Source organism: Bos taurus, chromosome 10 (genome assembly GCF_002263795.3).
Source record: "Bos taurus isolate L1 Dominette 01449 registration number 42190680 breed Hereford chromosome 10, ARS-UCD2.0, whole genome shotgun sequence".
Lineage (NCBI taxonomy): Eukaryota > Metazoa > Chordata > Mammalia > Artiodactyla > Bovidae > Bos > Bos taurus.
The window spans coordinates 9,731,771-9,746,741 of NC_037337.1; the positions used below are offsets into that span (position 1 = coordinate 9,731,771).

General features: G+C 40.9%; 1 long non-coding RNA gene across 1 annotated transcript in view; it reads left to right on the plus strand.

Moving 5' to 3' along the window:
* Positions 1–5,667: 5,667 nt before the first annotated feature.
* The window catches only part of LOC132346300 (uncharacterized), a 29,475-nt gene continuing 20,171 nt past the window's right edge, over positions 5,668–14,971 (plus strand). The window contains exon 1 of the long non-coding RNA XR_009496091.1: positions 5,668–5,821. This is a non-coding gene — a long non-coding RNA (uncharacterized lncRNA). The remainder of the gene's footprint in view (positions 5,822–14,971) is intronic.

The window sequence follows — 14,971 nt, forward strand, 5'->3', positions numbered from 1 at the left end:
AAACCATCTTGGATAGCAAAATGCGTGAGATAAGTGTTAAATAATTTTCAAAGATGTTATTCCTAGAAATAGTACAGAAGTGCTTCCTCATGTGGCCTGCATGGTGGCCAGGGGTCTGCAGGCTGTCCTGGATCCAAGCCTAGGAAGTGACTCAGACATGGCAAAGAAGCCACGTTGTTGAAGAATATCCCAGGGCTGGATTGGGGAATGGCACGGATTCGATGATGATATAAATTCTGCTCTTGTGCACATATTGTTTTGCAAAATCCAGGCATGAGATCATTTGGCCTGAATGTTTTCCCTGAGGGTTTCTCACAGACAAACACAGTTATCTGAATTGAGTTAGACCAGGGGAAAGGCATTTTGGAAATTATCTGATTGTGCATGTGGACATTAAACATTTCTCATTCAGGGCAAAAACCAAAGGTTTTCCAAAGGCCCCATGAAAGAGAAACCCACAGATTCTCTAACCATTTCTTTTTCTACTACTTGATGGAAAAGAATTAAACCACTCTCTCCAAAGGGTGGGCAAGAAGCTGTTGCTGTTGTTTCAGCTGCATTTATTAGATTCGGTGGGTAGATATTTCTGTTTTGTTTTTATTTTTCTTCTTGTTGTTGTTAGTTTTTTTTTTTAGACTATTCAGGAGAACAAAAACCCCTAAGACTGCTCAGAGTTTTAAGTGGAATCTTCTACCGCAATTGAGAGATCATCAATACTGCCAGTCTTAGATCTGCTGCACTGCCTCTCTGCAGAAGAGAATGGTTTTCTGAGCACATCACACCTCTGCAGGGCTTCTGACCACCTGCATCAGAATCGCCCTTTGGGGAGCCCAGTTAAACTGAAGACTCCTGGACTCTAGCCTTAGATCAGATCAGATCAGTTGCTCAGTCGTGTCCGACTCTTTGTGACCCCATGAATCGCAGCACTCCAGGCCTCCCTGTCCATCACCAACTCCCGGAGTTCACTCAGACTCTCGTCCATCGAGTCAGTGATGCCATCCAGCCATCTCCTCCTCTGTCGTCCCCTTCTCCTCCTGCCCCTAATCCCTCCCAGCATCAGAGTCTTTTCCAATGAGTCAACTCTTTGCATGAGGTGGCCAAAGTACTGGAGTTTCAGCTTTAGCATCATTCCTTCCAAAGAAATCCCAGGGCTGATCTCCTTCAGAATGGACTGGTTGGATCTCCTTGCAGTCCAAGGGACTCTCAAGAGTCTTCTCCAACACCACAGTTCAAAAGCATCCATTCTTCGGCACTCAGCCTTCTTCACAGTCCAACTCTCACATCCATACATGACCACAGGAAAAACCATAGCCTTGATTAGACGAACCTTTGTTGGCAAAGTAATGTCTCTGCTTTTGAATATGCTATCTAGGTTGGTCATAACTTTCCTTCCAAGGAGTAAGCGTCTTTTAATTTCATGGCTGCAGTCACCATCTGTAGTGATTTTGGAGCCCAGAAAAATAAAGTCTGACACTGTTTCCCCATCTATTTCCCATGAAGTGATGGGACTGGATGCCATGATCTTCGTTTCATTAGGTTTGGGGCTGAACCCGGGAATCTACAGATGGTTCCGATGTCTGCCATACTTGGGATCCATAGGACATTTTTTTTTTCTTTTAAAATTTTAATTTTCAGGTTCAAAAAAATTGAAGTATAGTTTATTTACAATGTTAATTATTGCTGTACAGCAAAGTTATACATATATTAATGTATATATTCTTAATATTCTTTTCCATTATGGTTTATCATAGACTATTGAATATTGTTCTCTGTGCTATACAGTAGCACAAAACCTCTGACTGCCAAAGAAAGTGGTCATTTTCTCTCTTTCCCACATCCTTTGCTTGATTCTGCTCAAAAAAAATTTTTTTTTAATGTACTATCTTTCTAAAGCTAAAATGTTAGCACTCATCAGAAAGGTAGGGGATATTCTGCCCTCTTAACAGTGTGAAACACCATAAGACAAGAAAGACTCTAAATTCTAATTGGTTTTAAATTTCTTGAGTGAAAAGAGAGAGAGGAACAGGCATCCTAAAGCAGACCTGCAGGATACAGAGGGAAGGAGCCCATGTCCAATGAGGGGAGGCCTGCAAAGGAGGCCAAGGAGGCAGGTTTTATCTTTTCTTTCATCTGCAGAATGTTCAGAGTCAACTTATACAATGAAGAGACTTGCTTATGAAGGACAGATTCATACAGACTCAAAAACAGAGTATTCTTCATTAGGGAGGAAGATACAAGCACATTTTACAAAATTCTGAAAGAATGGAAAGGGAAAGAATATGTGCCTCAAAATTCAGAACGCTGGAAATGGGGAATATTCACTCAAGTGTGAAAAAAAAAATATTTAGGTTTATATAAAAGAATACTGAAGAACTCAACTGCTAGTAAACTTAAGGCACTTCCTATTCCAAGGAACACTCTAGGTTGGGAGTAGGATATAGATTTAGGAAATATTTTAAAAAATACATATGGGCTTCCCTCATAGCTCAGTTGGTAAAGAATCCACCTGCAATGCAGGAGACCCTGGTTTGAGGCCTGGGTTGGGAAGATCCACTGGAGAAGGGATAGGCTACCTCCTCCAGTATTCTTGGGCTTCCCTTGTGGCTCAGCTGGTAAAGAATCTGCCTGCAATGTGGAAGACCTGGGAAGATCCCATGGAAAAGGGAAAGGCTACCCACTCCATTATTCTGGCCTGGAGAATTCCATGGACTATAGTCCGTGGGGTCACAAAAAGTAGGACATGATTGAGTGACTTTCACAAAGAAACTTATGGATTACAGAACTACTTAGGTTTTTAAGGAACCTAGTGATATTTGAGATGCATGTCCCAATTTTGAAGCTGATTTCCTTGGAGAACACTTGAGGTATTCCTGCAGTTCTCTTGTGGTCACAGGTCAAAATATGGTATTTCTGGAGTTTTCATGTCCTGAGTTCTTTGGGTTATATATCTACTATTTGGCAGCAGCAAAATAACAGTAACTGATTTTCAATTCTATTTCTCCTGCTTACTAGCTGTGGAATGCTGAATAAGTTATTTTATTGATACTTTTCTGGGCCTTGGTTTCCTCATCTATAAAATTAAGACATATATATATATATATATATATATGTCTTATGACATATATATGACACACACTTAGTCAAGTTCATAAACATGATCATATTTCATTGTCATGATAATTCTAAGTATTCTTGCACTAGATAGGTACTCAGTGAATGCTTCTGAATGATAACTTTTCAGGCTGACTTCTGAATAAACCATGTGTTCTATATCTGACCACGCAATAGCAGAATGTCCACATCAGAATGTCCACACTAAAAATATATGGGGAATAAAATGGATGAATATATTTATCCATTAACCAATTAAAAGTACAATCTCTGAGCTTTAAAAATAACTTATGATAAATGCTTTGACTTTGGTTAAAAAAAAAAAAGCACCTTATTGAATGAAAAATGCTAAGTATTTGCATTTGAGAGTTCACGTCCACTAGATAAGGCTGTGTGGCAGCTGTGTCAAAGGTTCCTTCCTCTCTCCTCTTCCTTTTGCGGAGATGAGGGGCAATTAGAATTCCTCTTCAGGACAGGTAGCACCAAACCCTGAGATCTGGATCCTGAGAGAAAAACCAGGACTTAGATGCTTAGGTTGACTGCCTGGCGGTGCTCATAAATTATGGATGGCACGATTAATTCTTTTCTATTCTGAATACACGTTATCTCTCTGTTCCCAAATGCAACTTTGTACTTTATATTTTGCTCCTCACATGGTTCTAATGGAAAATTAAATAATTTATATTTCTATGAAAACTTTTCTGACTGTAGAAAATGCCATTGTGTAAACAGCTTTTTTTCAGGCAATTAATAGTATCCCAAAAAAGATTTCAAGTGGCATATTCAAACTCACCCGTCATCTGAGTAAGCAACAGAAAGCAGATGTTTGGCTGCGTAGACAGACCATTCTCCTGTAGCCACTAAAAGGCCACACTGAATTCAGCTCATTAGCTTACTGTAAGTCTGAAAGGTGTCAGGTGTAGGATGTTCTTTTTTCCTCAGAGGTACATCAGTGCTAGCTTAGGACCTACCTGGCAGTTTGATCTTCTTTGTACCAATTTCCTACAAGTTTCACTATAAGAGCATTATTGTTGCAATTTCCCCCTAATAGTTTATTTTTTCCAGCGTAACATTGGAAAGAGGAAACATTTTTAAAGGATACCATTCTCTATTTCTAACTAAATCATCTCTCATGAAAGTTTTCTTCTAAAACATCACTGGTGGCAAATATTTCTTTGTCACTTAACACTTTCTAATGTTCAGTTTTTCCTTTGATCTCCACATCAAACCCATGAGAAGCAGGGCAAGAATTATTATCCCTGTTTTGCAGATTAGGAAACTGAAGTCAGAAAGTTTTGACGGGACATAAAAAGACTTGTTCATTTTTCATGCCAGGAAAATACCTTCTTTCAATGACAAAACATCTGTGTTGGCTTCCTATGATTTTCTTGAATTCTAAATTATTACCCACAAGAAATTCCAAAGAAGTCAAATCCATAGTCCATGTTCTCATATAGTTAAACCCAGGTGCAACAAATACTATTTCAAAGAAGATATGAGAGTAATGGGGGTAAGCTGTACTAATTGCTTTTTAGGTACCAGGTTCTATATTAAGTACATCGTGTGTTTTCTCTCATTTAATCCTCCAACATGCCTAAGCAGAGAGGAACTATTACTGTTTCTATTTTATAGATGAAGGAGATGGAGTGACTTTTCCAGAGTTAGAGGAATAATATTGTTGAATCCAGTAACCAACCCCTCTCAGTCTGATTCCAAGTTCAGTGCATTCTACAAAGTGAATTCTTTGTCTCTGCTGATGAAAAAACAGAAAGGTGTTTGTAGATCTGTCTGCAGCGAATTATCGTATATCATGTCTCCATCATGTCTTTATCAAAAAAGCCTGAGTACCTCGTTGCGGTTGCAAATGCAAAATAGTACAGCCGTTGAAAAATAGTTCGTCAATTTCTGTAAAGGTAAACCCGCACTTAACATGTGCTGCCACAATCTCACTCCTGGCTGTTTACCCAAAAGACATGAAAACATTTCTGTACCAAGACCTAAGTAGGAGTACTCACAGCAGCATCATTCATAATAGCCCCAAACTGGAAGCAACCTAAATGTCTATTAACTGGCGAATGGATAAACTGTGGTATATCCATACAATGGAACAGCAATAGAAAGGAAAACCTATCGATAGACACAGTTGTTGTTGTTGCTAAGTCACTTCAGTCGTGTCTGGCTCTGTGTGACCCCATAGACCGCAGCCCACCAGGCTCCCCTGTCCCTGGGATTCTCCAGGCAAGAACACTGGAGTGGGTTGCCATTTCCTTCTCCAATGCATGAAAGTGAAAAGTGAAAGTGAAGTTGCTCAGTCGTGTCCAACTCTTTGCGACCCCATGGACTGCAGCCTACGAGGCTCCTCTGCCCGTGGGATTTTCCAGGCAAGAGTACTGGAGTGGGGTGCCATCGCCTTCTCCAATAGACACAGTAGGATTAGATGAATCTCGAAAGCATCATGCTAAATAAAAGAAGCCAGACACAGAAAACCACATTCCATATGATTCTATTTACATGGAATTCTAGAAACAAAACCATACCAACAGAAAATAAATCAGTTGTTGCCAGGAGCCAGGGGTGGCAGAGGGAACCGGCTAAAGAGGAGTTCAAGGGAACTCTTGAAGTAATGGAAATATCCTGCATCTTGATTCTTATGGTGGTTGCATGAGTTTATACATTCATCAAAATCCATCCAATGTTCTACTTTAAAGGGGTGAGTTTTATTGTGTGTAAATAATACCTCAGTTAGTTTGATGTCAAAACAAATCTAGTATTAAAAACAGGCCTCAGTCTCTACTCCTGCTGCTTTCCAAAAGTATTTGTTACCGGTTGTTGTCACAGCAAGGTTATTACAGCTCTTTTGTTCTCTCATAAAGCGACTTGATGGTTTAGTCGCTAAGTCATGTTTGACTCTTGCGACCCCATATACTGCAGCTCACCAGGCTCTTCTGTCCATGGGATTTCCCAGGCAAGAATACTGGAGTGGGTTGCCATTTCCTTCCCCAGGGGATCTTCTCCACCCAGGGATCAAACTTGTGTCTCTTGTAACTCCTGCACTGCAGGCAGATTCTTTACCATTGAGACAGCAGGGCAGCCCCCATTAAGCAACAATTACCTTTCAATCCCCCTTGCCCCTTCAAAGAATACTACAGCTGTCTTCATTTCTTCTCTTCTCAAGTAGTCTACCACCCCTCTCAGGGAAGAGCCTTCCTGAGGTTCAAGTTCGAAGGCCATCCGCTGCAGAATTCACTCTTGCTCTGGGGAGACCAGGCTTCACAGGTGGCACTAGCAAAGAACTCACCTGCCAATGCAGGAGACAGAAGAGATGTGGATTTGATCCCTGGGTTAGGATGACCCCCTGGAGAAGGAAATGTCAACCCACTCCAGTATTCTTGCCTAGAGAATCCCATGGACAGAGGAGCCTGGTGGGCTACAGTCCATAGGGTCACAAGGAGTCAGACACGACTGAAGTGACTTAGCATGCATGGTAGGGAAATCAGTTTTTGTTCTATTGAGGCCTTTGGCTGATTGGGTGAGGCCCACCTATGTTACCGAGAGCACTCTGTTTTACTCAAAGTCAATTGATCCAAATGTTAATCTCATCCCAAAATACTCACAAAGAAACATCCAGAAAAAAGCTGGACCACATATCTGGGCATGGTGGCTCAGCCAATTTGACACATAAAATTAACCCTCATAATTTTCTTTCAATTCTTTTTCTTCTCCAAATTTTAGACAAGGAATGGAATTTTAGGCAGTGCACTCCTCAGAACAGCGTTTTCCAAACTTGGTAATGATGAGGATCCCTTAGAAAGACCTATTAAAACTGCAGATCCTTCCCCTGCAGATTCTGACTCAGGAGGTCTGGGGTGATGTCCAGAACGCTGTAGTTTAAATAAGCTCCCCAGGGACTTATGATCAGGCAAATATGGGCAACAGCAGCATAAAACAAACCTACTTGCAACCAAGGAATCAGGCTATCTGGTGGAATTTATATGGGCATGGGTCCAATATCAGTTTATAATCTGAAGTTACTTTAGGGTGCACAACAAAACCATTTAAGAACCCCTTTAGTAAGCAGTGAATACTGCTCCAGACTCATCTGGGTCTCCTCCCGAGGGAATCCCGCTATGATTGGTGCAACTTCAGAGGTTGATGTATTAGATGTTTCCAGCTAATATAGGGGGGCTTCCCAGGTGGCACTGTGGCAAAGAATCCAGCTGCCAATGCGGGAGATATAAGAGATGCAGGTTCGATCCCTGGAGGGGGCGGGAAGATCCCTTGGAGAAGTAAATGGCCACCCATTCCAGTATTCTTGCCTGGGAAACTCTATGGACAGAGGAGCCTGGTGGGCTACAGTCCAGGGGGGTCGCAGAGTCAGATACAACTAGGCACATATGCATGCAGCATTTATAGGCCCATCATGGCCCTTCATAACCATCAGTTTGGGGAAGAGTCATCACTGTTATCTAAGTAGCAACTTTTCCAACTACACACTGAAGAGATCCAACTTATGCCTTCTTATGAGGCTGAACCAGTAGCCCTTCAGCATCACAAATAGACAAAGAACTCAAAAACTAAAGGGTAAAATACATTTAATACCTTTAAAACATATATTGCTCTTTCTTATAATCATCATCATCTTCTTTTTTTATTTTAGAGAAAGGTTTAGCCTAGAGTGGAAAGGACATCAGATAAATACCTTGAAATACCTGAAGAGTGCTCATGTGGAAGAGAGGTTAGGTTTTTCCCTCCACACTCCCAAGAGACAGAAATAGCCCCAGTGGGTGAAAGCTATTGAGAGTGGGCATTTGGGGCTTGACAAAAGGAAGAACCAGTAGGGAAAATGAGGAGTTACAACCAGAGAGCCTACTGTTCTGCTGGCCCTGCCACTCACTAGCTGCGGGATCTTAGGCCAACAGTCTACCTGAGTTTTCTGAATTGCAAAATGGGAATGATAACACTTCCAGGGCTATGGTGAGGATTAAATGAGATATTCATAAAGCTCATGGCAGAGAACGAGGCTCATAATTGGTGCTCAATAAGGGGCAGATAGCAAAAGTCAGAACAGTTAGAGCTGCGCAAGGTTTGTTTAAAGGAAGAGTCAATTTTCATCACCAGAAGAGTTCAAGCCCAGTCTCCACCCTCCTTTTACGGGCTGACGGGGATGGTGGGGTGTGAGGGGTTCTAAACCCTGTACGAGTGGCTGGATTGGACAGTGTTTCATGTCCTTTTCACCCTGAGCAATTTCATGCCTCTTAGAAGTGGTAGATAATACAGTTTAATGCTTGTAAACAATCATTCTTTTCCTTTTGTGAAAACATTTACTCTCTCTAGGCAGCCAACCCTCAGCCTTTGGGCTTAAAAATCGGGGGACTTCTGATGTGAATTTCTACTGGGAAGTTATGATATTACAGTGTTCAGTCCTATTCTACCCATTCCACCCTTAATACCAAAGCTTAAAAATGAATCACAAACAAAGTCATGGCAGAGTACATTCCAAAAGAGAAGGGGAAATAACTGAACCAGAGTTGGGCCTGACACGTACACTGCTTGAAGCACACTGTGTGACATCCGGACGATCAAGGAAACAACATGGTCAGATGGTCATGGGATACTGGGACTGCAGTTTCTCCTAAATGTGTCATAAGGATGCACAAACGTCTGCGAGAATTGGAATAAAGTTAAAGGGAAATTACTGTGGTCTTCCTGTAAACCCACTGGAAACTCATGTCAGGAGTGTTCAATTAAGCATGGTACATTAAATACACACATTTTTCTCTCTTCTGTCTGAAAAAGCACTAGTAAAGATATATTTGGCAAATACACATATATATTCCAAATTAAAGAAGATGACAGCCACTTAAAGGTGTAAGAATTTTGGAAGAAGTGGACATAGAAGTGACTGATACAGCAGGACTGAGAAAGCTGAAATGTAAGAAGGTGCTGGCAGAGAGAGACACAGCGAGGAGCAGGCCCGTTCACACCACAGAGCCCTGGAAAGTCTCCGGAACTGGAGTGTTCCGTATCACGGAAGGTGTCAGTTAAGAATGGAAATGAAAACAGAGGAGTAGCTGACAGCTGTGTAAAGAGCATTTATAGCCCCATCCTTTCCCTCCCCCACCCAGTAGGCAGCTACCTCTTACCGCCACCCTCTAGTTTAGAAGCTAGATATTTATTCTCTGGAAAATGTAAACATAAGAAGTTACCCATTCTGGGATATCAGCACATCTTAGATCTTAGGGGAGGATGGGAAGGAGATGTATTATTGAAAGCAGAGGCTGAAGAAAAATCAGTGTTCAGGGACTTCCCTGGTAGCCCAGTGGCTAAGACTCCAAGCTCCCAATTCAGAGGGCCTGGGTTCCATCCCTAGTCAGGGAACCAGCTCCCACATGCCACAGCTAGAAGATTCTGCCTGCCACAGCCAGCCTGCCGCCTGATCTCCCCAGAGTGGAACCTCACGTGTAACAAGCCTCACCTTTGTACCTTTCAATGAGCTCTGCAGTATCTCACTCTTAAACCTGATCAGATAACTAACGATCATCAGATACGTGCGGAAAACCTCCAACCTGAAAGAGAACAAAATATAAAAAGGCGGGAAAAAGAAAGAAAGGAACTTAGAGGAAATTGAGATAGTACCAAGAATTTTAAAAAGAAACAAAACTCCTAACATCCTCAGAGAAATGGGAGATGTTGTGTCTATGAAACAGGAACTGGATGTTATAAAGGAATAGTCAGAGGATTTTTTTTTTTTAAAAGACCTTTGAAAATAAAAGCCATGACAGCTGTAATTAAAAATTCAATGGACAAATTGGAAGATAAAATCGCTTTTAGAGAGTTGATGAAAAAAGACAAAAGATAGGTAGTAAGAGAGAAAAGATTTAAAAAAAGGATAAATCCAGAAAGCTCTACCTCTAACTAACATGCTCAAGGAAGAGAGAAGAGAAAAAAATAAGCAAAGAAAATTATTTAATAGATAGTTTTAAAAAACTTATCAGTGTATAATGGCATTATTCTCCAGATTCAACATGCCCATTATGTGCTCAACCTAATGAATAAAAAAGGTTCACCAAGTCACATCATTTTAAATTGCAGTGGGAATTACACTGGGAATAAAAATTCTAAAATTTCCAGAGAGAGAAAAAAAGTTGGTAAAAAAAAAAAAAAAAAAAGTAAGAATACAAGGAGTGGGAAACACAAGGGCATCAGATTTATCAACAACTTCAGAATCTAGATGTCAGTAGAACAGTTATCAGCTTACATTTACTTCAGAATTATCAGGCAAAGGGGTGTGGAATTCTGTACCTAACCAAATTATCAAGTCCAAGTGTAGGACAATGACATTTTAAACATTCTAATTTTCAAAAACTTTACATTCTGAGTGTTCTGAGGAAGTACGAGAGTGTTCTCCAACAAAATGAGTGAGGGAGTGAAATAAGAAAGAGGAAGATGTGGGATTCAGAAAACAGGGTCAGTGCAGACCTGGAAATGTGCTGCTCAGACTCTCTTCAGGAAATGACTTACTGCTCAGCTGAAAGGAGGGTGGTTAGCTGACAGCCTCTCTCTGGTAGTCTTTGGGTTATGCTTCAGCTTTGAGCCAAGGTTACGTTCTTCTTGAGGTGGCCCCTGGTCACTGACTGAGCAAGATGGTAACAGGACCTCGTCCTTTCTGCTGCCACGGGGCCTCTCAAGGGGGACTGCACTGCAGCTCCTCGAGGGGCTGGTGGGCTTGTTGCTGGGTCCGCAACACCATGTGGCCGCTCTCCTGTCCAGCCTACTCTTGCCTCTCCTTGTGCAGGTATTAATCCTCAATAAATCACTTAACTCAGTCTTAGTGTCTCCTCCTCAAAGAATCCAGCTGGTCCAGGACCTAATATAAGAGCAGTGCAGGGCAGTCCGAGAATAATGGTTGTTCAGCAGGCCTAGAAAGCAGCCAGCCCACATCAGGGGAGAAACCCTTCAGACTCCCAAAAGCTAATCTTCAGATTAAAAAAAAAAATCTGATTAGAACAACCCGTCTTTACCATGAGAAAAATTGTTTTAAGAGGGATTTATGACAGTTTTGTGGGAGAGTTTAGAAAGATTCAGAGAAGTATTTACAAGACTAAGAAAAAGGGAAGGCAAATAACTACAGATAAGGCAAAAATTATAAAAGATAAGAAATATAATTACCTTATACTACATAGCTTGGCTGAGAACGTAAAAATATAAAAACTAAATGTCTCCATCAACAGATGAATGGATAAAGGAGATATGGTATATGTATACAATGAAATACTACTCATCCATAAAAAGGAACAAAACTGGGTCATCTGTAGTGGTATGGGTGGAACTAGAGTCTGTCATACAGAGTAAAGTAAGTCAGAAAGAGAAAAAGAAATATATTAATGCCTACATATGGCATCTAGAAAGATGATACTGATGAACCTATTTTCAGGGAAGGAACAGAGACACAGACATAGGAAATGAACGTGGACACAGTGGGGGAAGAAGAGGGTGGGATGAGTTGAGAGAGCAGCATTTGACATATATATACTACCATGTATAACAAAGATAGCTAGTGGGAAGCTGCCATATAGCAGAGGGAGCTCAGCTGGGTGCTCTGTGATGACTTAGAAGGGTGGGATGTGAGAAGCGGGAGGCTCCCCACAAGAGGGAGGGGAGAGATATATATACACACACACACACATATAGCTTATTCACTTTGTTGCACAGCAGAAACTAATACATTGTAAAGCAATTATGCTCCAATTTAAAAAAATTTACAAACTAAATGTCAATTACATTAAAAAAATGTATAATGTATTGGGGGAGGGGAAGGAGGGATGGTAGTGAAAGAAAAGTTCAATCCCCATTGGTTAAAAAGTCAACAGATATTGTGGGTATGTCTAAAACTGATATGCCTATGAGAGCAGTGTATGTATGACAAATATCAGGAAAAACCACTGAAAAAATTCAAAATTGTCACCTCTGGGAAATGGGACTGGAGTGGAAAGAGGAGGAGTGTTGTTTTCCTTTAGAAATCTTGTGATACAATTTAATTTTGTGCATGTAGACCAAAAAATGAATTTACAAAAAGAAAAAAATTTGGAGGCAGGACGTTGAAACCGCATCAATAGCTGTTGTTCCCAGCAGGAATCTGCAGAAATGACTGAGGGAAGAATGGCGGGAGGAATATTGCAGGCTGAAGTTTCCCTGGTCCTAGGACTCACCCCCATGATGTGTGACGGTTGCAAGCTCTCCTTCTCCAAGAGTCTGATTCTTTATAAGCTGAGAGCCCGTGATCAGAAAGTCCTTCCTCCATTAATTACCTCCTGGTTTATCAAAGTTGAAATTTTCTGGCCTATTCAGGGATGCTATTGATCCTGGCTGGAATTTTTATTTATTGCAAGAAAAGAGAAAAAAATAATTATTGACCTGCTGGATAGGGAAAATGAGAATGTAATAATAAAAGTGGAGGAAATACACCTCAGTGAGCTACTTTTGTCAGAAAATACTTTCAACCTGCTCCCCAGTGGTCAGTGTGATAAAGGGTATTGAGGCAGGCTGGGACAGAGATTTAAAAGCAGGTTGCAGGAAGAAACTTCCTGCAGGTCAGGATAAGGAAGAACCTTTGTGTTTGTTGCCCACACTGATGAAGAGATTGTCCTAGGGTGATTGGGGTGGGGGGCGGTGGTGCTTGCTCAAGATAAGGCATGATGAAGGGAGCCAGAGAGAGGTTATATAAAAATAGCAGAGACATGGAGAAACATATGAAAGGCATCTTAAATGATGGCTCTCAGAAGAAAGAGATCATGTAGGGAGGAGGGGTGTTCAGTGGTGACGTGGTGTGGATGCTCTGATTTGGAACTCACCCTAGTCTGAAGGGTGATTTGGGGAAAACCCCAGTGGCTCAGTGGTAAAGAATTGCCTGCAATGCAGGAGTCACAAGAGATGTATGTTCAATTGCTGGGGTCAGGAAGATCCCCTGGAGAAGGAAATGGCAAGCCACTCCAGTATTCTTGCCTGGAGTATCCCATGGATGGAGGAGCCTGGTGGGCTACAGTCCACAGGGTCACAAAGAGTCGGACATGACCAAAGTGACTTAGCACGCACACAGCAAAGAAGTTAGGTTTTGAGCTGAGTTTTCGGGGGAAGGCATAAAATTAATGGCGACTTTTCACTTTTTTCTTTTGAAAATATTTAAATTTCTTTTACCTTTAGTAAGTTTTTATGAATTTAATTATAGGTTCACAGGAAGTTGCAAAGATAGAATAAAAGAGGTTCTATGTCATCTGGTTTCTCTCAATGGCTACATCTTAGGTAATTATGGTAGCAGAATCATGAAAATTACATTAATACAATGCATGTGTATATGTGTGTGTGTATAGATATATATCCCCTGGAGGAGGGCATGGCAACGCCTTCCAATATTCTTGCCTGGGGAATCCCAGGGACAGAGGAGCCTGGTGGGCTACAGTTGATGGGGTCATAAAGAGTCAGACACGACTGAAGCGACTTAGCACACACACACACTCATATATGTGTATATATATATACAGTTGCATTCCATTGTAACATATACATGGATTTATGAGGCCATCAAAACAATCAAGATACTGAATATCCCACTACTACAAAGACCTCCCTCTGGCTACCCACCTCTTCTCTTCCTCCTACTCTGTTACAGTCTCACTACCTCTCTCTCCCCACCATTCCTAACCTCTTGCAACCACTATATGTTCTCTACAATTTTGTCATTGTGAGAATAAAATAGATTCTTACAATATGTGATGTTTTAAAAAACACGTTTTATTTTGTATTGGGGTATAGCTGATTAACAGTGTGGTGAGAGTTTCAGGCAGACAGCACAGGGACTCAGCCATACGTACCCGTGCATCCATTCTCCCCCAAGCAACCCTTCCATCCAGGCTGCCACATATGTGACATTTTATGACTGGATTTTTTTTCACTCATCACAATAGCTCTGAGGTCCACCCAAGTCTTTGTATTTATCAATAATTAAACACAATAGTACATTTAACCAGTAACCTATTGAAGGGCATTTTGATTGTTACCAATTTTTTGGAGTATGAAATGGCCATTTTAGCTATTTCCAATGAAGCTACTATGATCATTGTGTCCAGAATTTATGTGGACACAAATTTTCATTTCTCTGGGATAAATTTCCAGGACCACAATTGCTGGGTTGTATGTTAAGAGAGTATTTAGTTTTCCATGAAATTGCCATACTATTTTCCAGAGTGGCTGTACTATTTTATACTCCCACTAGTAATGGGAATCACTAAAATCCAATATCTTCACCTCCTTGCCAGTAATTGTATAGGTTTCTTTCTTTTTTGAAAGATCAGAAGCTTCTTACTACCTTCCATTTTTTCCTCCTGAATTTATTTATAAATTCAATATTCTACATAGGTGTGTGTACACACACACACACAGATACATGTTCAAAACATGACAACAGGGCAAACATCTGTTCGCACACTACCCAATTTAAAAACTAGAGCATTACCGTATCCAATTCCACTCCTTTGCCTTCCCCACCAAAAGAGTAATTGTATCCCGACAGTATATACCAGTTCTCTGGGGGGAAAGCTCTAATCTTCAGTGCTTATTCATTTCTGGGATGTAAATACTTCCACATGACTGATTGCAAGATGCCAAGCTGAAGTAACTGAGTGTGGAGCTAGGCAGAGACGGACAGAATCAGCTCTTACCAGACTGGACAATCCTGTCCCAGCACCACTTTTCTGAATTTAGTATTAATATTTATCATTCTAGGAAGAAACTATACACACATATGTAATATATAATATTATTATATATTATATATATAATGCTGCTGCTGCTAAGTTGCTTCAGT